Source organism: Canis aureus, chromosome 7, assembly GCF_053574225.1.
Source record: "Canis aureus isolate CA01 chromosome 7, VMU_Caureus_v.1.0, whole genome shotgun sequence".
Classification (NCBI taxonomy): Eukaryota; Metazoa; Chordata; class Mammalia; order Carnivora; family Canidae; genus Canis; species Canis aureus.
In genome coordinates, this window is record NC_135617.1 from 35014798 (window position 1) to 35038199 (window position 23402).

At 37.3% G+C, this 23402-nt stretch overlaps 1 protein-coding gene and 1 non-coding gene across 2 annotated transcripts in view; one reads left to right on the top strand and one right to left on the bottom strand.

Moving 5' to 3' along the window:
• The window catches only part of IMPG1 (interphotoreceptor matrix proteoglycan 1), a gene marked incomplete at its 5' end in the record, with an annotated part of 107713 nt that overhangs the window by 44930 nt on the left and 39381 nt on the right, over positions 1 to 23402 (top strand). The gene's annotated exons all lie outside the window — the stretch shown is intronic.
• TRNAK-UUU (transfer RNA lysine (anticodon UUU)) lies at positions 16078 to 16150 on the bottom strand. The gene has a single exon. It is a non-coding gene; the product is annotated as a tRNA-Lys (tRNA).

Consider the following 23402-nt stretch of genomic DNA (forward strand, 5'->3'; position numbering starts at 1 on the left):
AGACTACAGTACACTTTCCATCTATTTTCTTTATTCAAGAACTACACATATTAAATATGTATTTTACTCAGTGTAGCTACACTGTCAGCACCTCACCAGTGCCAGAAAACCAGCAGCCAGCAGCTCTTGGCTCAGTAAGAAGTGTGCCCAGAAAGCACAACAGCCTCCTCACAGATTACCTGGACACCATCTTTGTTCTGTTTCCTTTCAAACTTGGTGACCCAGAAACAATGAGAACAAATGTGTTGAGCTCTATTCGTAGATCATACCTCAGTGAAAGACAGCCCTAACAACAAGGAGAATGTCTCTGCGTGAATAAGCCCTTAAATGAATATCAAAATTCATCCATTATAACAACTTTAACAGAAACCTTAACTTAAGGATGCCTGGGTGGCTCTGTGGTCAAGCATCTGATTCTTGATTTCAGCTCAGGTCATGATCTCAGGGTCCTAAGATCAAGTCCCACACTGGGCTCCACTCTCAGTGGAGAGTCTGCTTGGGACTCTTTCTCTCCTCCCTCTGTGCTCTCTCTCTCTCTTTCTCTCTCCCTCTCTCTCAAATAAATCTTAAAAAGAATCTTAAAAACCTATCACCCATTATTACATGTAGACAATAGAGAAAGTTTTCAGAAAGAAAGGTAAGACAAAAGGAAGAAAGAGATTAAAGTAATATTGCATGGGGAAAATATTGGAAGTAATACATTGCCATCAATAATGCAACCCGATCTTTAGGATAAGAATGCAACTTTCTACAATGCTTCCAAGGCCTAGAGTTAGGGATAAGCTAAAATTTAATATTGGGAAACTGTTATTTACAGCAATATCAGAACTTCACCATAGTTGTTCAACAAGCAGAGAGAACAGCTCTAAAAAAGAAAATTAAGTACACACTAGACTACAGTACACTTTCTATTTTCTTTATTCAAGAACTACACATATGAAATAGGAACAATGTAAGATTTTATGTATAAAATAGAAAGAGTACTTAAAATTTTTTTCTAGACTAAGCATATATGTATAACTGTCTTAGGTCATAGGAAAAGAAAACCAGTGAGAAGCAGGGGCATCTCCTACGCGTGGAGCTGTAAGTGGCCCCAAAGGGAGTGTAGAACTTTGCCAAAGAAAAGGGAGAGGGCCCTCCAGGTAGAATAAGTTTCTTGAGAAAAAAATGCAAAGGCTGGAGTATGATTCAGAGAATACAGAGAAATAAGTAGATAAAGGATATGTATATAAGCAGGGCTTTAAAAGTCAGAAAAAAAGTTTCCTCTCAGTTTTCAGGAAATAAAAGGAAATGATGAAAATGAGGCTTAGGAAAGTTAGCCTGGCCACAGCTTGGTGGATGAAAATAGGAGAGTGAGGGATTTTGTCTCATATCTGATGTAAATGTTGAGGCCCAAGGATGAGGATAGAAGCAGAGGAAGAGGGGACGAAACAAGAGATATAAAAGATTTTATTTTAAAAAATGAAATAAAGTTTAAATATAAAATAATACAAACCAGGACTACTTTTTCTTTAATTTACTTTCAATTTAATTAATTAATTTATTAATTAATTTAATACATATGGTGTATTATTAGTTAAAGAAGTAGAATTTAGTGATTTATCAGTTTGCATATAACACTCAGAGCTCATTACATCATGTACACTCAATGTCCATCACCTCATTACCCCATCTCCCTGGCCACTTCCCCTCCAGCAAACCTCAGTTTGTTTCCTAGTTAAGAGTCTCTTATGGTTTGTTGCCCACTCTGTTTTCATCTTACTTTTCCTTCCCTTCCCCTATGTTTATCTGTTTTGTTTCTTAAATTCCACATATGAGTGAAATCACATGGTATTTGTCTTTCTCTGACTGACTTATAATTCCCTCTAGTTCCATCCATGTCATTGCAAATGGCAAGATTTTGTTCTTTTTTTAAAGATTCTTATTTTATTTATGTATTTGAGAGAGAGAGTGCACATGAGTGGGAGGAAGAGGTAAAGGGGCAGAAGGAGAGGGAGAAGCAGACTAGACTCCCTGCTGAACAGAAAACCTGATGCCAGGCTCGATCCCAGGACCCTGAGATCATGATCTGAGCCAAAGGCAGACACTTAACTATCTGAGCACCTAGGCACCCCAATATTTCATTCTTTGTGATGGCTGAGTAATATTCCATTGTATATAAATATCACATCTTCCTTATCCATTCATCTGTCGATGGACATCTGGGCTCTTTCTATAGTTGGGCTATTGTGGACATTGCTTCTATGAACATTGGGGTGCAGGTGCCTTCAAATCACTATGTTTGCATCCTTTGGATAAATGCCTAATAATGTGATTGCTGAGTCGCAGAATAGCTCTATTTTTAACTTTTTGAGGAACCTCCTTACTGTCTTCAAGAGTGACTGCACCAGTTTGCATTCCTACCAAGAGCATAAGGGGTTTCCCTTTCTCCACATCCTCACCAACATCTATTGGTTTCTTGAGTTCTTAATTTTAGCCATTCTGACTAGCGTGAGATATTATCTCATTGTGGTTTTGATCTGGATTTCCCTGATGCTGAGTGATGTTGAGAATTTTTTTATGTATCTGTTGGTCATTTATATACCTTCTTGGAGAAATGTCTGTTCAGGTCTTCTGCCCATTTTTTGACAGAATTCTTTGTTTTTTGGGTGTTGAGTTTGATAAATTCTTAATAGATTTTGGATACTAGTCTTTTATCTGATAAGACATTTGCAAATATCTTCTCCCATTCTGTAGGTTGCCTTTTTGTTTTGTTGACTGTTTCCTTTGCTTTTTATTTTGCTAAGCTTTTTATCTTGATGAAGTCCCAATAGTTCATTTTTTTCTTTTTGTCCCCCTTGCCTTTGAAGACATATCTAGGAAGAAGTTGCTACAGCCAAGGTCAAAGAGGTTCCTACCTGTGTTCTCCTCTGGGATTTTGATAGATTCCTGTCTCACATTTAGGTTTTTCATCCATTTTGGATTTATTTTTGTGTATGGTGTAAGAAAGTGATCCAGTTTCAATCTTCTGCATGTAGCTATCCAACTTTCCCAACACCATTTGTTGAAGAGACTATCTTTTTTCCATTGGATATTCTTTCTTGCTTTGTCAAAGATTAGTTGACCATAGAGTTAAGGGTCCATTTATGGGTTCTCTATTCTCTTCCAATGATATTTGTGTCTGTTTTTGTGCCAGTACCTTACTGTCTTGATGATTACAGCTTTGCAATAGAGCTTGAAGTCTGGAATTGTGATGCCACCAGCTTTGGTTTCCTTTTGCAACATCCCTTTGACTATTTGGGGTCTTTTCTGGTTCCATACAAATTTTAAGACAGTTTGTTCCAGCTCTGTGAAAATGCTGATGGTTTTTTGATAAGGTTTGCATCGAATATGTAGATTGCTTTGGGTAACATAGACATTTTAACAATATTTATTCTTCCAATCCATGAGCATGGAGTATTTTTCCATTTCTTTGTGTCTTCCTCAATTTCTTTTATAAGTGTTCTGTAGTTTCAGAGTAAAGATCCTTTACCTGTTTGGTTAGGTTTATCCCAGGTCTGTGATGATTTTTAGTGCATTTGCAAGGGATAGATTCCTTGATTTCTCTTTCTTCTCATTGTTAATGTATAGAAATGCAACTGATTTCAGTGCATTGATTTTATATCCTGTGACTTTGCTGAATTCCTATATCAGTTCTAATAATTTTTGGGTAGAGTCTTTTGGGTTTTCTACATAGAGTACTCATCTGCAAAGAGCAAGAGTTTGACTTCTTTGCTGATTTGGATGCCTTTTATTTCTTTTTGTTGTCTGATTGCTGAGGCTAGGACTTCCAGTACTATGTTGAATAGCAGTAGCGAGTATAGATATCCCTGTCATGTTCCTGACCTTAGGGGAAAAGCTCTCAGTTTTTCTAAACCAGAGACTATTTTAGATAATAATGGATGGAGAAGGATGGGTTGACATGTCTGGATAACCACTGGGTTGAACACCTCTATGATCATCCATGTCGTACACAAGATACCAAATTTCTTCCTACCCTAGAAGTTGAAGCTTAACAGAACACAAGAACAATATATTCTCTCTGTGTCCATCTTTCTCCTCCCTCTTTCCCTCCTTCTCTTTCTCTCTTTGAAAAATCAGTACAAGTCAGACAATAGGAGTTTTCTAATATATATTAGGAAGCCCCACTTAAGTGATTAGAATTTTACATAGAGGTAAATTGAATTTTACATAAGGTAAATTAAATGTTCAGTATACATATTAGTCAGGGTTCTCCAGAGAAACAGAACCAATAAGATGTGTGTGTATGTGAAGAGAGGGGGTGGGAGAGAGAGAGAGAAAAGAGTCAGAAACAGATTTATTTCAAGGAATTGACTTATGAATTGTGGAGGCTGGCAAGTCTAAGTCTGCAAAATAGATGGGCAAGCGAGAGACTCAAGGAAAAACTCTGCTCACAGAATTTCCATTTCCTCTGGGAAGGACAAGATTTTTTCTTTGTTTTTTGGGCTTCTTTATTAAGGCTTTCAACTGGTTAGATGAAGCCCACACAAAATATAGAGGAAAATCTGCTTTACAGAGATTTTGAAATGTTAATTTCATCTGAAAAAATACCTTCACAGAAACATCTAGAATAATGTTTGACCAAATATTTGGATACCATGCCTAGCCAACTTGACACATAAAATTAACCATTACAGTATGTCTTAAGCTCTCCATAGTAGGTAAAATAAAACAAAACAAAAACAAAGAGTGCTTTATCCACTAGATCAGCAGGAAAAAAAATCCAAAGCCAGAGCTAGAACAAGAAGAATCAGGTCATAATCAGACCATTCATCTGGAACAAAGAAAAAACAGGGCCACCTGATGGAATGGCCTTAATCACAACATAAAAGATATATGTCGTTAGTGATAATAGATAGTTAATATCTGTGGAATTGGAAGGAACCCATGGTAGAAGAAGGAACAAGAAATACACACCCAATAATGGAATGAGACTAGAGAGAAAGTTGTCCAGAAGAAAGCCATGATAAGAGAGATACAGGGTGACAAGTCTAGATGGACAAAGTGGCATCTAATCAATTCCATAGTCATCCATTCCCACCATTTATCACTTTCCAGCTTACTAGGATACGATGCATTCATAGCTATAAGGATCTCTGTCTCAGGATCCCCTTATGTTGACTCACACAAGGTTATAGAATTAGAGAAGGAACGCAAGTGATTCTGTCCCTCTTTTATCCACTTTTACAGAGACTATGGAGCACAGGTCATGCAAATGATTTGAGGCCAGAGAGTAACCAGGAGCAGACTAGGTCACTTTAGAGACTACGGGGAAGGAATGTCACCTTGGGTCCTATTGTGGAGAATTATAGGTTCATAATATGATCAGCACTCTAATCAAAGAAGCATCTTAGCAATCCTAAGTAGAAATAGGAACAACATTTATAAAGGGAATGGAGAACATGGAAACTCCCATGAATAGTTTATTTTAGATTTTAAGTTTTTTTTTTTTAAGATTTTCTTTATTTATTGGAGAGAGAGAGAGAGAGGAGGAGGAGAACAGAGGGAGAGGGAGAAGCTGATTTCCCATTGAGCAGGAAGCCCAACACATGGCTCCATCCCAGGACCCCAAGATCATGAGCTGAGCTGAAGCCAGACACTCAATCAACTGAGCCACGCAGGCGCCCAGATTTAGTTTTTAATTTTTCAGAAGATGAAACTGTTTCTCTAAAATGTTAGTAGATTACAAGTTACATGCAGTGGTCAGTTTATAGGAGGGGAGTCTACACAGATAACTGGGCAAACTTTTGTAATTGTCAGGCAGTTCTGCTCAAAGTGACAGGTCCTATCCTCCACCTGGCCTTAACAATGTAAATGTCAGGAAATTAATCTCAGAAAAAAATTAACATCTTTTGACCACTGAGTAAATAAAAAAAATAAGAGGATTTTGAGTTTCTTTTACCTCTATTTTTCTAGCTTGGCAATGATTGAAGTAGTGGCAATGATTGAAAACAACAACTCTCCGATGCTGGTTGGCAAGTTCTTTGTGTTGTCAGGTTAAGTAGAATCCTTGCCAGAGTGTGCATATTAGATTTATGCTATTTGTAATGTTGAAACAAGTGCTAATCCACAAGAATTTTAACAAAATGCTTACTAAATATCATCCAAGGTCAGCATTTACAAAACTTACCAAACTTTATTTATAGGGATGGAACAAATTAAAGCATTTGCAGAAAGATAAATAAATATGTCTATTTGTATTTATCTATTTGTTGTTTTGAATGAGAATATGTTTAGAGTTTAGGGAAATTTATCTCTCTAGATTCTCCATTGAAACCTTCATTCTGTAGGATGACAAGTTTCCTGTTGATCAGACTCTTTACATGAGAGTTTGCCATAATTTTCATAGGTCTTTCAGTTGCATGTTTGTGACATTCTTGAATGATCTTTCAGGAAATTTCTTCAACTTGGAAAGTCAGAGTGACTCAAAAGTATTAAGCAAATGATGTGTGCCACTTTTTGTTTTAATCTTTTGAATGTTAAATTTAAAAAGTAGTAGTTGAGTTACTTGGATGGCTCAGTTGGTTAAGGGTCTGCCTTTGGCTCAGGTCATGATCTCAGGACCCTGAGATTCAGCCTAGCATCTGGCTCTCTGCTCAGTGAGGAGCCTGCTTCTCCCTCTCCCCCTCCCCACTGGTCGTGCACATACATGCACTTGCACTCTCTCTCTCTCTCTCTCTCTCTCTGTCAAATAAGTAAGCAAAATATTTTTAAAATATATTTAAAAAGCTGTAGTTGGACACGATGCTTTGTAATCTTCAAGATATAGAGCAAGAAATATAAGTGTTGGGAGACCTGGGCAGTGGAGAGGACAAGGAGGGACCAGAAGAAGGACAATGAGATAGGAAGAATACAACTGAAATAGCTAAAAGGGCCTTTTAAGTGTTGGTAATACTTGTTTTAACTATAGGACCTGGAGAGCAGCAATAGAGAAGCTGAATAAGGGGAGAGATCTTGGGAATATAACAGTAGGGGGATGTGCTGGGCAGGAAGGATAAAGCATCGATCCTGGGGATGGAGGGGCCCCCCAGGAAGGGAAGCTGACTTGCAGCTGGAGTGTGTCCTTGGGAGAAAGAATTCAAGAAAGCAATGCTTGATCAAGAATCAGGAGTTGGGGACACCTGAGTGGCTCAGTAGTGGAGCGTCTGCCTTTGGCTCAGGGCGTGTTCCTGGAGTCCCGGGATTGAGACCCACACATCATGCTTCCTGCATGGAGCCTGCTTCTCCCTCTACCTATGTCTCTGCCTCTCTCTTTCTGTGTCTTTCATGAATAAATAAATAAAAATCTTAAAAAAAAAAAGAATCAGGGGAGAGCACCTCCTCATTCAGGGAAAAGGAGAAAAGCAGAACTAAATCAAGGAAACAGACTCACTTGTAAGTTGGACAGACACACTGATCCTGTGCTGTGTACCTGTAACTTGCTAGCTTGCTTATAAACTTTACTAGTGATTCCAGCTTTGCTCTAAGAAGCTGAGTGTTTGGAATGACTGTCCATGGAAGTGAGAGTAAGAATATTGAACCAGACTGAAGTCCAGAAAGAAGAGACCCTACCCATCTTCCTGGGGGATCACAGAGGTGGTAAGATGACTGGGAGGCCTTTGCTGAGGGCCTGGCTGCATTTTGTCCAGGTGAACCTTTTCACTCAACACCTCTCCCAGTGAGTGTTTCCTCTTTGGCAAAAGGGAAGTTTGGCATAACTACAGAAAACCAGGAGTACTGTGATACCTGGGTTCTAACTGCCGTAATATTCATTACGGAAAACGGAACCTTGGCTTGGCATGACTGATGGAAGAGTTCCCTGAATTCTTAGCTAAAAAAAGAAAGAGAAAAAATGATTTTGAAAAATATTTTGGAGATTTAATTATACATTAAAAGTCTCATTTCTGGAGCAACTTAATAATCCATTGCTTCATCATTAACAAAAGATATGAAACCCTCTTGTTTTCATGAGAATCATCTGTGGTTTTGTAGGTTTGTGAGCTTGTTTTGTTTTTAAGTTTGCAGCCTTCACACACAAACTAATGAATTCCTTGACTCATTTCTCCTCAGAGAAGCTTCATTTTCTCTCCTCATTGCTCACATTGTTTGCTTCCTCTTACAAAGCACAGGATGGACAAGAGATCCAGTGTGACATCGTATGCAGTTTGTAGCAATATCCCTGTAATACTATCTTTTAGCCTTCATTATTACATCTACTTTACTTGGTGATACCAAGTTGTATTACAAGTGTCATTGTCTGGTACTCGGAGGCCATTTTTCCAATTTCCAATTTTCTCAGCAAACTCATGATCTACAATAAAGATTCTTTTTTTTTTAAGTAGGCACCCCATGCTTAGTGCAGAGCCCAATGGAGGCCTTGAACTCACAACCCTAATATCAGACCTGAGCCGAGATCAAGAGCCAGATGCTTAACCAACTGAGCCACCCAGGCATTCCCTACAATAAAGTATCTTTATGCAGATTTCCATATAGATCCCTGTCTTCAGTGGCCTTACCACCAATTCAAAGCCCATTTTCTCAGGATTTGATGGACTACTTTTTTCCTCAGACCTTATTGTAGTAATTATTAAGACCTCCAGTCTATCCTGAAATATCAGGACTCTTTAGAATCCTGTTGCATGAATTCCTGAATGACTTGCCTGATCTTTTCTCTTTCTTCTTCCTCTCAACCTAATCTCAACACCCATTCTGTGCATGTATAAAGTATAAGACCCAAGCAGGACTGATCTGAGAGACAGTGAGCAAGACACTAGTCTCAGGCACAAAATTTCAAGGAAAGCAAAAAAAAATCTATAATCAAGATCATATTCAAAAGCAAGATTTCAAAAACTCAGAATAAATGCAAAAAAGCCATGAACAAAATATCAAAATTTTAAATAAAGATAAACCATTACTTATTTTACAACCTTGCATTGTTGTATGACATGAAGTCATTTCTGGTCTGCCCATAGTTTCTGCCTGCATGACCCCCTTGTGTACTCCTCCAGGCAGGCTTTCAAGGCTTGACCTGGTTATAAACAGATTGCAACAACATGGAGCTTCACAAATAGTCTGCTTTGGGATTGTAGTGCTTTTGTTAACTTTGTCTATTTGATTAAAATATTAGAGGATATTTTGATAAGTGTATACAGAGGTGCCCATTTTTCCTTTTGCCTTAAGATCCTATAGGCTCTGCACACATGAAATTAAATCTTGCTAAAACAAGATTCTACAGTTCTACAAGCAGAACTGCTCTCCGAGCTTTGCCCAGCATCCTGGTGCCAGATAATGGAGTGGTAGGGTTAATGATTCAGATAATGATATAATGGTTCAGATAATGATATAAACAATATAAACAGGGGCATTTATAAGAATGATGAAGAATTTGTTGTAAATCACTTAAGCATTATTTTGGATGAGAAATGTATTAATTTTTCCATGCATTCATTGAAATATAAATACTCTGTGGTAGAGTTCTGGAATCAGCTTTCTATTTTCCCTTTGCTGATGACTCAGTCCGTCTATTTAAGATTATAATCTCTGATCTAGTCTCACCTGGAAAATGTTGGCTACACAATGCATATTACCTGGACTGGCCAGGTGATTCTGTTGCTCCTTGTCTCCTCACCCAGCATTGTGTCCCGGGCCCCTGTGCTCTCTGCCCACTGAATCCCCCTGCCAAAGCCAGAATTTCAAAATCCTTTTTTGTGGGAAGTGTCCCTTCTTTAGTTGACCCATAGCAGTCAGAATCTAACTAGAAAAAAAAAAAAAAAAAAAAAACAGAAACTACTTCAGGCATGAGGTTGCCAATTTTAAAGGTCAAAACAGTCGAACATTAGCAGTATGTAATGGTTCAAACTATTATTTATAAGAAAGGGACTTTAATATGGGGAATTTGTTACTCAGATAGAAGAGGAGCTGAGAAACCAAACAAGAGAGGTTACCCAGAGATTAGGAAGAGGAGGCACTGCTACTGCCCTAGTCTAAAGAGATAAAAGCAGCAGGTGTTTATTACCAGAATCTAGGAGCCAGTTTATCTGGGGAAAGCTGGTAGCCTGGAGTGCCTAATCCAGTGGGAGCTGAAGACACAGAGGAGAGACTGTTGTTGCCAGAACAGTAACTTGTGGCACACAGGGAGAAGAAATAGCCCCCACTTTTTCCTATCCCTACCTGCCAGTGCTCATATTGGCCAAATCTATCCAGAAACTAGATGGTACAGAGGACTCTGAAATGTAGCATGTATAAGGATTAGTGCCCTCGTCCCACTTTCCTGAAACCAAGGAGAAGAAAGAGCAAGGAATGATTGAGGGAAACCCAGCCCAGGATGAGCTCAGAGCCCAATTCATAAGGTGTCCCATTATCAAGTAGCAATGTGGCATTTGGAGTTACATCATAAAACATTGTTCAGGCATCATCAACCAAGAGCCCTTGCTATCCACTCATTCCATTTCCAATATTGTGGGAACCACAAATACACAGGTCATTGTACTTCAGAATTATCTCCTTATTATTTGAATTAATAAAAAGAAGGCTGTCTCCCTTATATTAAGTAATTTTAAAGTTGCTACGGAATTGCTTATTTTCCCATGGAAATATCTTCTTGTGTGCCCAAATCTATCAGTTTCAATAAATTAATAAACAGTATAGTCACCTAGGATAGTTCCCATTTAGTGCTGACATCTAGATGTGGTTGTCCATTTTAGCTGCCCTTGAATTGAAGCAATCTCTATCTTTCTACAGTAACTCTCAACCATTATCTTGTCTTCCTCTGCCTGAGACAGTCTGCAGATAAATGGATATATGGATGAGGGTGGGGGTGGATGGGTAATAGAAAATGGATGGATGTTAATGATAATGATAATGTCCTTGGATTTTAAATAAGGAGATGTTCCCAGCATTTTTTTTTTTTTTTTTTTTTTTAGTGGCAGTGAGACTCAAAGAGTGCTATGGTTGGTTGATTCAGAGTCATAGGTGCAAACTGTAAACCTCATTAATGTAATATTTTATCTCCTAACCATAGTTAAAATGTTAAAAGTAGAAGAAGATGATTTGCTTAGAAAGATAGTAATGATTCAGGCATTCTTCACTGCAGAAGGAGAGTTTGAATACATTTTCTTTATTCAGATAATAAATAATAAGCTGTTGCCAGAATTATTCAGATTTTCTCTTAATGCTCACATTCCCTATGCATTCAGCCTTTGCCGGATGCTATAAATTCTCCCCACCATCACCACCTGCAATGTCCTGTGGAGTTGAATTTTTTAATGAGTTAATGTTAATATGTGATTAGGCTATGATTTCTTCAAGCACAGTTCATTACTCTTAATAAATCTTGTGAATTCTCCAAAATCTGTTGTTAAATGAAAGTATATGAAATACCTACCATATTTTAGGTGTAATTATCAATACCAAGAACATGAAATTAACAAAATGCACTAAAGGCAGTTCAAGTGCTTTTTGTAGATCACTTGGGGATGAATAATGGTTAGAAATTTGACTTTTAAATAACTCCAACTGGAACTATTAAAGTATTTTTTAAATGTTCATGCTTCTAAACTATCTTTTAAAAACAGAAATTTAGAACCAGTCTCTTTCATTCTTCCCTTCTTTGCATGTAATGATTTCCTCTAGCTAGTAGGATGAACTCTAAGAATATCCTCAAAGTATGTATTTACAGGACCAAGTTACAAAATGTATTGAGGCAGGAAGTGAATGCTCTAAGTAGCTGAAATGCAAGTATCTTCTGCAGCCATAACTTGGCCCAAACTATGAATAACGATCATAACTAGTTCTCTTCCAATGGGAGATTTATATTCCATTAAGAAATAAGCAAAAACAGGTGTTAGCCAGCTTGAATTGACAACATCCTGGAAATTCAAACATGTGTTTTAACATGTATTTGCTTTTTAACAACTTCTATAAATATACTGCACGAAATGTCATTTTTTTTCCAAAATGGCATTCGTTGATATAAAAAGCATTTTAAATGTCAAATGGAAGAACATTTCTAAAGGAACTTCAGTGTGATCACATTATGAATTTCTTATTCTTCAGAGTACAAAGCTACTGCCTAAAGATGAATTTCCTTGTCTATAATTAAATTAATTCTAAAGAAGAATTCCCCTCTTGCAGACTTCACAGATTTTGGTATTAAGTGTAAATGTTCATGTAGCTCTTCCTGACTCAAGTCTTTGAGGCACCTGTGAATCAAGCAAATATAAGGCTTGAGGGCAGAAGAACGGTGTTGTCTGACAGCCACCTCAGGAGCAGATCTGGGCTGGGCTTGGGTCTCTGTAAATATTCCCATAATAACCTATAGAACCTTTCCTTTACCAGCGTTCTGAAACATTTCCATAGATCAGAATCCCCTGGAAGGCTTGTTGAAACATAGAGTGCTGGGCTCTTGCCCCAGAGTTTCTGATTCTGTAGGATTGGGATGGAGCAAACTTTCCTTTCTAACAAACACTCTCTGGGGACTCATGCTGCTGGGGGTGGTGGGCACACTTGGAGAACTACTGCTCCACTGTGACAGCAACCACTATGACTGACATTTGGACTTTAACATTTTCAAAGCTCTTTCATGTCTTTTATTTTATTTTATTTTATTTTTGAGAGAGAGAGAGAGTTCATGAGAGAAAGTGGGGTAGAGGGACAGGGAGAGAGAGAATATTAAGCAGGCTCCAGATCCATCAGGGAGCCTGATTTTAGGCTTGATTTCACAATCCTGAGATCATGATCTGAGCCAAAAATCAAGAGTTAGACACTGAACCAACTCAGCCACCTAGTTGCCCCTTCATGTATTTTTATTTAATTAACTTCTGAATCATCCCATAAGATGTACAGGATAGCTAATTCTCTCATTTAATTGATTATAAATGAAAAACACTGAACCTTTTCCTCCTCTGTCTCACTGAATACAACAATTACCAATGAAAGTGCCCAAGCTGGAAACCCATAATCACCCAAGACTCTCCTCTCTCTCCACCCACACCCAGCCCTTGCCCTGTCTTAGGGGTACCCCTGCTCTCTTCCTTTTCTGTGTGTTTGGGTATATTAATTTCTTTTCCTGGTATGCCTTGATACTCGTGTAAATTTTTCTGGAAAAAAAATTTCATAAGATTTGATACGTAATATTAAATCAGGATAAGTTAGTCTTTTATACATATCTATTTTATCTTCTTTTTAGTATTCATCAACCTAATTTCTCCTCAAATTTGTTCATTTTGTGGTATGTCTTTTTAAAAATTCACCATTCCATAAGCGTATGATTGTGTCTGAAACTATCGTGCTTGAAACCCATGAGGTATGTCTGGTGAGACCTCCTCTTCAGGTAGAAACCTGAGGAGCTAATCTCTCAATACAGTATGGACTCAGATTCCCATTTCTCATACTTGCTTCAAAATGTTTTTTCTTATCATAAGTACTTTAACTCTTCATTCAGTATTTGAATTTTTCCACTTGGCTCATTAATTTCAGCACTAGCCTCATCAGAGCCTGGGGATTGACAGGGTAAACTGCTCTTCTAAGAAAAATTTTATTGCTAATAAATTCAATTACTCTTTTATTATTAAATTTTCTAAGAATATAAACGGGGCAGTGGGTGCCTGGGTGACTCAGTTGGTTAAGCCTCTGCCTTCAGCTCAGGTCATGATCCCAGGGTCCTGGGATCAAGCCCCACGTCAGGCTCCCTGCTCAGCAAGGAGCCTGCTTCTCCCTCTCCTGCTCCCCCTACTTGTACTCTCTCTTTCTCTCTCTCTCTCTCTCTCTCTCACACACACACACACACACACACAAATAAACAAATAAATAAATCTTTTTTAAAATTACTTTAAAAAATTTTTAAAGAATATTACAAGGATTTTTGCTACCTTGCCAGACTCACAAGTATTAAAGTGTGCTGACATAATTTTCCTTAACTTGAAATTTCTACAGTCTGTGTTTTCATCACAAAAAGGTTTCTGTGGACTCCTTGCTTAAGGATTTCACAAATCTCAGCTTCTGGACTCTCTCTAACCAAAATGAAAAAGGGTTGGTGACATTGTCAGTAGACTACCTCTCCCAGAACTTTGAGACAGTCATACCATCTGGAAAATAGTGGCTTAAATGGTTTAGAGAATCTTTATTGAAGAGTAAAAAGCTTATCTCTTGTTTTATAACATATGTCATTAAACCATTGTGCCCCTGATTTAGCAGGGTCATTGTCCTGTGCTGTAAACAGCATGTAATTCACAAAGGTTCAGCAGCACCACTTCATGGGATGTCCCCACTCCTTGCCCATCCAACTCCTCAAAACATATATTACATCTAGCACCTTAGTGTGATATCACACACACACACACACACACACACACACACACACACCACGGGTATATTGCCCCATTGCCAGCCATATTAAGTACTCATCACTAATACTGTATTAAGAATTTATTCTTTCTTTAACTCATTTTTTATCTGTTTAGTGAGATGATAACACCTTAAAACTTGTCTGAGATCTTAAGTACAAAAACATACATACATAAAAGGTGATCAATAAATTAAAGCTATTGCCATATTTTTAGCTACTATAAGCACTGAGACAGGGAATATATTTATCTTGTTCATTGCTATTGCCCCAATGTCTTATAAGTACTGGCAGATGGTAGATATTCAGTGATTTTTGATGAATAAATGCAAGTACACATACATGAATGCATAAAGCCCTGGCAAAGAGGAAAACATCAACAACTTTTAGAATTTTTTGTGGAAATAAAATGGATATGTTAGGAAAATTGAATTTTAATGCTATGTCATAAATTAATTTTGAGTAGGTCTTTTACATTTTCTCAGCCTCAGATTCTTTGTCTGTAAATAGAGAAAAACTTCATTTCTCAAAGGAGTGTTAACTAATGACCTAAAGAATGAGCCCAGAGGGAGCTCCTGGGTGGCTCAGTCGTTTAAATACCTGCCATCCGCTCAAGTCATGATCTCAGGGTCCTGGGATCTAACCCTGCATGGAGCCCCTCAAAGAGTCCCACTTGGGGCTTTGTGCTAAATAGGGAATCTGCTTCTCCCTCTCCTCTTGCTCATGCTCTCTTTCACTCTCTCTCAAGTAAAATCTTTTTAAAAACAGAATGAGCCCAGAGACAAGAAAGCAAAATAAAATATGCCAGAAATGAAAGAGTGTATTGGGACTCATTAAAAGGAAGATGGAGAAAGAAAAAAATTGCCCAATCTTGGATACAAAGACTCCCTGCTGCAGCTGACTAGTTGCACTGCATGGGAATGTAAGAGTCAAGGGGAGGAGAGAAGGGAAAGTCCAGAAAAAGGTCAAAGAAAGATTTGTATTTATTATTTAAGTAACTGATTTTAAATTAAATAATAGGAAAAGTTTTGGTTTGGTATGGAAAATAAAGTACAGATTTGTATGCAATGTAATTACCTTTTATAATATTTACTAAAGCTTTTGAGGATCATTTTGAATAAAATATGTGAAAAAATATTGAAAGTATAAAATGTCAGATAGCAATAAAATTACTTGGTATTTTGTAGCTAAACCATCATAATAACTGAGTGCCCCATGAAGTCACTCAAAACATTGAGATTTGGAAAATTTGGAGTTCCTGCTTAAAAAAGTACTCTCCAACTCTTCCCATTCAAAAAAAAAAAAACTAAGAAAACAATGAGAAAGAATGGAAAATCACAGCACTTTTAAGTTGTTATTAGCATTGCTGGGTAGGTCTTTAGTCCACCTTAATTATTTATGGAATAAAGTGAGCTTTATGCTTAAGTGAATAAGTGAAATTTATGCATAAGTCTTTGACAATAATCTTATTTTGCCAATTTTCAAACCATTAGGAAAATTTTAAAAAGATATTAATTAAACCAATGTATAATCTTCTTTTATATAATGGGATTTTTCTATTATACTGTAAATTAAAAGATTACACAACCTTATTAATACCATAGGAGTTCTAGCCATTATTTATTATTGTATGTTGATTACCATAAAGTCACAATTTGCCTTTGATATGCCAAGAAAGTTTTAGCAGTTTCATTTTTTCTTTTTTTAAGTAAGCTCTACACCCAGCATGAGGCTTGAACTCATGACCTTAAGATCAAAAGTCACATGCTCTACTAACTGAGCCAGCCAGACACCCCTTACCAAGTTTTTTTTTTAATATGACTTCCTCAAATTTACTGGTTCTAGGTCTTGATTGCACATTAGAATGCTCTGAAAAGTTTTTCCAACATACCAATGTAAGGGCCCTCTCTTAAAGGTCTAATTTAATTCCTTTACAAAGGGCCCCAGATATTGATAAAGTTCTTAAAACTTTCCAGGACTCTAATATTTACTCAGGGACAGGAAATCTGTCTTTAGATTCATGTTCTCCAAATTGAATTCCATTAACCGCCTTTGGCAAATGTTAAAGAATAATTTTTTTAGGGGCTCTTGGGTGTCTCAGTCAATTGAGCACATTTCAGCTCAAGTCATGATCTTGAGGTCCTGATTTCAGCTCAAGTCATGATCTTGAGGTCCTGAGATGAAACCCTGCATTGGGCTCCACACTCAGCAAAGAGTCTAGTCAGTCTGCTTGTCTCCCTCTCCCTCTGCCCCTCCCCCTGCTTGCTCTCTCTCTCTCTCTCTCTCTCTCCCTCTTTCTCTCTCCCCTGAACAATCTTAAGAAAAAGGAGAAGAAATTTTTAAAGGGGTAAAATCAATACTCTCACTCAAATAGAAAGTGAACACATTGTCAAAGATTTTACTTAACTCATTAGTTAATGAGGGAACAAATAAGGTGTTACAACTGGTTCAAAGGAGAATCCCAAAAAAAAGACCAACTATAAGCCAGAGATCAGCAAACTACAGTCCTGTGAGCCAAATCCAGCCTACTACTTGTTTCTGTACAGCCTGCAAGATAAGCATGGTTTTCATATTTCCAAATGGTTGGAAATATCAAAAGAATTGTAATATTTAAAAAAAAGAATTGTAATATTTTATGACATGTGAAAATTACATGAAATTCCATTTCACCACACACAGACAGCCATGCCTACTGGTTTACTATGGCTACTTTAGCTCTATAACAGCATAGTTCCAATAGTCACAATAGAGACCACAGGACCTATACAGCCTACAATATTTACTATTTGGCTCTTTTCAGAAAAATTTTGCCAACCCATGATATAGGCAATCAAGAATTCTGGCACAAATTTGCAAATTGGCACAAAACTTGTCAAATCCACCCAGCAGTAAAATACAATGTTTAGAATCATCTCTTCAATAGAAGAGAAACCATTGGCATCTCCATCCAAACAAAAATTTGCCTGCATCTCTGAAGACTAGAATTATTTGCATTACCATTAGTTATCTATAGCTTATAGAGTTATCAAATAGCTCAAGGACCACAAAAAGCACAGAACCCTCTAAAACTGCATAACTTTCAAAGGTCTGCTAGGTGATGCTCGGTATTTTCTTGACAAGACACCTAATAATCTTTTAAATTCATTTCACAATCATTCACAATTTTTCCCAGCATGAACTAAACTACATTAACTTTTTTTAGGGCATCATATTATACTCTGAACAGAATTCATTTTGTATGGATCTGCTTAGAGCATGGCCAGACCCTGTTTCATAACGTATCTTCTCTGCTTCAGGAAGTTGACACACACCAGGAACCGACCGTCACTAACTGACCTCTGGTTGCCAGCTTCTGGCAGATTTCACAGATCAGACATGAGTCATGATTGGGCTTGTGCAAAGTGCTCTATTCAAGATGCTCCCAAATGAAAGACCCAGGCTCTACCTTCAGGGAACATACCTTACTGGCACAAGCATTTCCAAGCCAATAGAGATACTCCGTTTTAAGTCTGATTCACTTGTATTTTTTTTAAGATTTTATTTATTTATTCATGAGAGACACACAGAGAGAGAGAGAGAGAGAGAGAGAGAGAGAGAGGCAGAGACACAGGCAGAGGGAGAAGAAGGCTCCATGCAGGGAGCACACGTGGGACTCGATCCTGGGTCTCCAAGATCACGCCCCAGGCTGAAGGTGGCACTAAATCTCTGAGCCACCTGGGCTGCCCTCACTTGTGATTTTATAGCTTCCTCATTCTCAAAAGAAAATGCAGCATCCCTTGAAAATTCCTATCCATACTGCATTTCTTTCACTGACTAGTAGAAAAACAACTCTGCATAAAAACCAAGTCTCTGATCATCCTTTAAAGTGTATGCTTAAAATAAATAAATAAATAAATAAATAAATAAATAAATAAATAAATAATAAATAGTGTATGCTTGACTTTTAAATCAACTTTATTTTCATTTAAACTGTTGATTATTTATTGCAATTAAGAAAATCCTCATTAAACATACCTTCAGTATTTTTATGATATTCTTTTGAAAGTTTTTTGCAAAGTAAATAGTTTTTCAAATTTGCATTGAAATATTTGCCTTATTTTTTTAAATAACACTTACTTTGATCTTAGCAATTCACAATCAAAATTGTTTAAGGTCATTCTCTGAAGAGACTCTCTCCTGAAGCCAGACTGGCATCTCCCAAGTACACCAGTTTGTTTTCTGCAAGTGAGCACAGCTTGTGGTTTGAAGAATTGCACTAGCTAAATTTTGCTTTCTTATATCATATTTGGCTTTGCTCCTCACCACATCCCTAAAGCCAAGTGAGTAGATCTTACCAGCTTCATTTCACAAACACAGATCCCTTTTATGCCTCCCAAAACACTCTGAGTGTCCTCTTTCACAGCACTCGGCATATTTGTGATCAGATAGTTAATGCTTGAAGATTGAATGCTCCCTGAAGACAAGGGCTGGGTCTGTTGTGTTCATCACCCGGCATCAGCAGTATAGGAAGATGGGTTCTGGAGTCTATGTATCGCCAAACTCCAGCTCAACCACTTACAGCCCTGGGCAAGTTATTTAACTTCTATCTGTACCTGAGTTTCCATCTATGTAATGGTCATGAGTCCTTATTTTATGGGGTTCTTGTGAAGATTTAATTAATGTGTACAATGCTTAGAACTGTGCCTGATATGTACCAACTAATAAAAAAAATAAGAGCCATTATTATGACCTAGCAAAATGCCTGGCACATATCAATATGCAATAAACATTTGTTAAATGAATTCAGTTAAATAAATTGGGTTAAATGTTAAATGTTAAATGAATTGAGTAAACTAAAAGTGAATGGGAATCAAATATTCAAACATTCCAAGTCCAGGGCATTTTTACTCTTCTTCCATGCTTTCTTGAATATACAGAAAACTTAACTTTAGAGAACAAGATTCCAGGAAATTATGAAACAATGATTCCACTGATTGTCTATAAAAAAAAGATCATCGGATTAACTGAAAATTTTTTCCTGGGTTTGCTGCTCCAGTCCTGGGCTTAAAGCCAACATAACTTTAAAATAATCATAAAATATCACTAGCAATTAATTTAAATCACCCTTTTATAATAGAACATAGTAGATGTTCAATAACTGAGGAATGATTGGTTTAGGGAATCAATGAAGAATGCATACATACATATAATTTGTAAAGTTAGAGCGTATTAGAACAGTGTGTAAAACAAATTATACCAAATAATTAAGGACACAATTTTATTCACACTGCTACAGTAGGGAGAACATTCATTAATGAAGAATGTCTCAAAGAAAAGTATGGATGGGGTTGTTGTTGACACACAATGTTACATAAGTTTCATGTGCACAACTCAGGGATTTGACAAGTTTATACATTATGCTGTGTTCACCACAAGCTTGGCTACCATCTGTCCTGTTATATCCCTATTACAGTATCATTGACTATATTCCTTATGTTGTGCCTTTTATTCCCATGACTTATTCATTCCATGGCTGGAAGCCTATATCTACCCCTTTCCTTCACTCATTTTGCCCAACACCCCACCAACCTCCCCTCTGGCAACCATCAGTTTGTTCTCTGTATTTATTTATAGGTTTGTTTCTGCTTTTTCTTTGTGTATTCATTTATTTTGGTTTTTAGGTTCCACATAAGAGTTAAATAATACCATATTTGTCTTTCTCAGTCTACCTTATTTCACTTAGTATAGTACCTTATAGGTCCATCCGTATTGTCTCAGGGTGAGTAGAGTTTTATAGAGGCAGGTAAACCAGGAGGTCATCTGTGAGCCTTATAGGAGTCATGGGAAAAAGTAGACAAGTCTTACCTAAATCCTATGAGGAAAAGTGACTCTTTGTAGTTAGCCCTCTCCCAGAACAAAAGGTGGTGGGGAGGTTTCAGAAAGCAAGTGGGTTGAGGTGAAGGTTTCTTAACCATTGCAGTTTTCTGGTAAAGCTCAGGTTAAAGTTCAGCATTGTCAGCAGTAATTATCATGGGGGCAGTATACTACAGGCTCCCTGCATGGAGCCTGCTTCTCCCTCTGCCTGTGTCTCTGCCTCTGTGTGTGTGTGTGTGTGTGTGTGTGTGTGTGTGTGTGTGTGTCTCATGAATAAATAAATAAAATCTTTTGAAAAAAAGGTAAAATCATGACTCTTACACATTTATAAAATGAACATGTGTCAAAGATTGTGCCTAACAAATTAACTATTGGGGAAACAAGATGCTATCACCAGTTTGAAAGAGAATTCAAACAACACATGATCAGCAATTAAAAATGAGGATAGTTCAAATCTGGATGCCTTCTCCAAAAAACAAAAAAGTGAGGAAATAAATTTACCAGCGTATGCAAATTGATGAATATCCACAGGGAAATAAGCAATTTTATTTCACCTGATGAAAATCCTTTGCCTTTCTATGGACAATAATTTGCATTACTATGAGCATCCTACAACTAACAGATTGCAAAGCAATAGAAGGTGCAAGCCCCTATAAATCAAATAACCTGGAAGTTACACTAAATAAGACACTTACATGGTTCACATTTTTTCCTGACACTTTTTTCACATGATTTGCAAAGTGTATTTTGCAAAATTTTAATTTAACCTAGGAATGCAACTAATAAGTAAATTAAAGGGAGATTGTATTTTGTTTTGTTTGAACTTTACTAAGTGTCAACCATCATTTCAGAAAATCACTTCTCTTATGACAGTGGTGATCATAGTATTTATGTTGCCAGTACAGCAGCTAAATCAGTCTATTTTGTAGCTATGGAATCCAGAGTGATATTTATAGATATTTACATATAAGTACAGGCTTCTAACTACTTTATTGTGTCTTATGGGTGTTGTAATGCCTTTTGAAATACACATTACAGTATAATAAATTGTTTTCTGTTTATTTCTCCTTTCTGTCACAGTTTGAACAATGCATTGACCTTTTTGGAAGTATGTATAGCTAGGTTTTATTCTTGATTAAGGGTCACTTCAGGGTCATAAAAGTGGCATTACAAAGTATTTGTTAGAAAAAGGAGGCATTGCATTGATTGATTTGGAACACCTGGCATGGAGGAGGTTGCCTATTGCGACCTAGATTAGGTAAATGAAATTCAGAATGGCAAAACCAATCTTAGAAACCATGTTTCTGAATATATAATCCTTTTTCTGTCCTTTCTACTCATTCTTCCCCTCTACATACCATAAATACAAACCCATACCCTGTTCTAAAACTTCCCTATCAGTAGGCTGGTATCTAATGTCCCCAGTGTAGATCAGAATACCGATATAATCTTTCTGCCTATCTTATGTAAATTATGATACATTTCTGTAAAATAAGAAAGGCATGTTTCAAAATAATTATTCTAAACCAAAAGCAAGATTCTTTGTGGTATTCCAATAAAAGCCAGAGTCAGAATTGGCAGACCTAAAATTCTGCAATTCTGGATCTTTAAGGGTTTCTGTGTGTATTGATTACCTATTGTTGCATTACTCCACAACTGAATGGCTGAAAGCAACAAGAAGCATTTATTATCTCTCCCAGTTTCTGTAGGTCAGAAATCAAGAAGTGACTTAGTTGGGTAGTTCAGGGTGAGGGTCTCTCATGAGGTTGCAGTCAAGATATCAACCAAGGTTATAGACTCTCTACAGACCTCTAGAGACTTGGCAGGGGCTGATGGATCTACTTCCAAGGTGACTTTCTCACATAGCTGGCAAATTAGCTACAGGGAGACTTCAGTTCTTCTTCATATGGGCCTCTCCACATGGCTGCTTGAGTGTCTTCACCACATGGCAGCTGATTCCCTCCGTGATAATTGACTCAAGAGAGAAAGGTAGAAGAAAAACATCTTTTATGACCTAGCCTCATAATCATATATCATTGTAATATTGTGATTTACAGGAAATACATATTTAGTCATTCAGATAATCAAAACATTTCTCATATATATATTTAGTCTTCATCCACAGTCCCTGGCTCGCAGCTCCCAAATCCTTGGACTATCCTGAGCAATAAGAGCAATGGGAGTTTTTCTTGTTATAATATTTCACCTCTTGTCCCCAGTTCTTAAAATCACTTCAAAGACATAAAGGTAAAATGAGTATCTTGTTGATTCCCATCAAGGCCTTTTCACCACGATTAGGTTTATGTAGATGAAGTGATTTTTGGAAAGTACCTAAGGATGGGGGCTTGTTGCCAAGGAAAACAATCATGAATAAAAGGATGAAAATTTCAGTCCCAGTCCCTGATTTCTGGGGAAGAGAGAGGGTCTGGGCATTGAATCAATCACCAGTGGTCAATGATTTAATCAATCATGCTTATGTAATGAAGCCTCCGTAAAAAAACAAAAGGAGAGGGTTTAGAGAGCTTACCGGTCCAGGAGCCAGAAAGCTTCCACATGCCATCATGCTAGGCTCCAAACTCCACAAAGACAGAAGCTCCTTTGTTTGGGATGTAGCCCTATGTATCTCTTCATGTGGCTCTTGATCTATATCCTTTAATATCCTTTGTAATAAACTGGTAATTTAGTGAATAAGTAGGTTTCCTGAGTTCTGTGAGCCACTGTAGGAAATTAAACCTAGGGAGGGGTTTTGGAACCTCCAATATATAGCCAGTGGGTCAGAAGCACAGGTAACAATCTGAGCTTACAAATGGCATCTGAAATGGAGGACAGTCTTGTGGCTGAGCCCTTAACATGTGGAAGCTAGTACTATTTCCAGGTAGATGGTATCAGAATTGAGTTGAATTGTTGTACACCCAGCTGACATCAGAGAATTGGTTGATGGTGTGGGGAAACTCCCTTCTCATTGAAATTGGGTAACAGAACCTTTTAATCACTTCCTCCATAGTAAGTATTCAGTAGAATTCAGTTCTATGCATATAGGAGAGACTATACAGGGATATGAATAAAATAAAGTGAGGGTCATCAATGACCATATTAGAGGCTGCCTACTGCCTACCATGTAATATTTTGTGCTCTTTCCACATTCCCAAATTCACATTTTATTTTATCTGAATCTTTATTATTTTCTTAG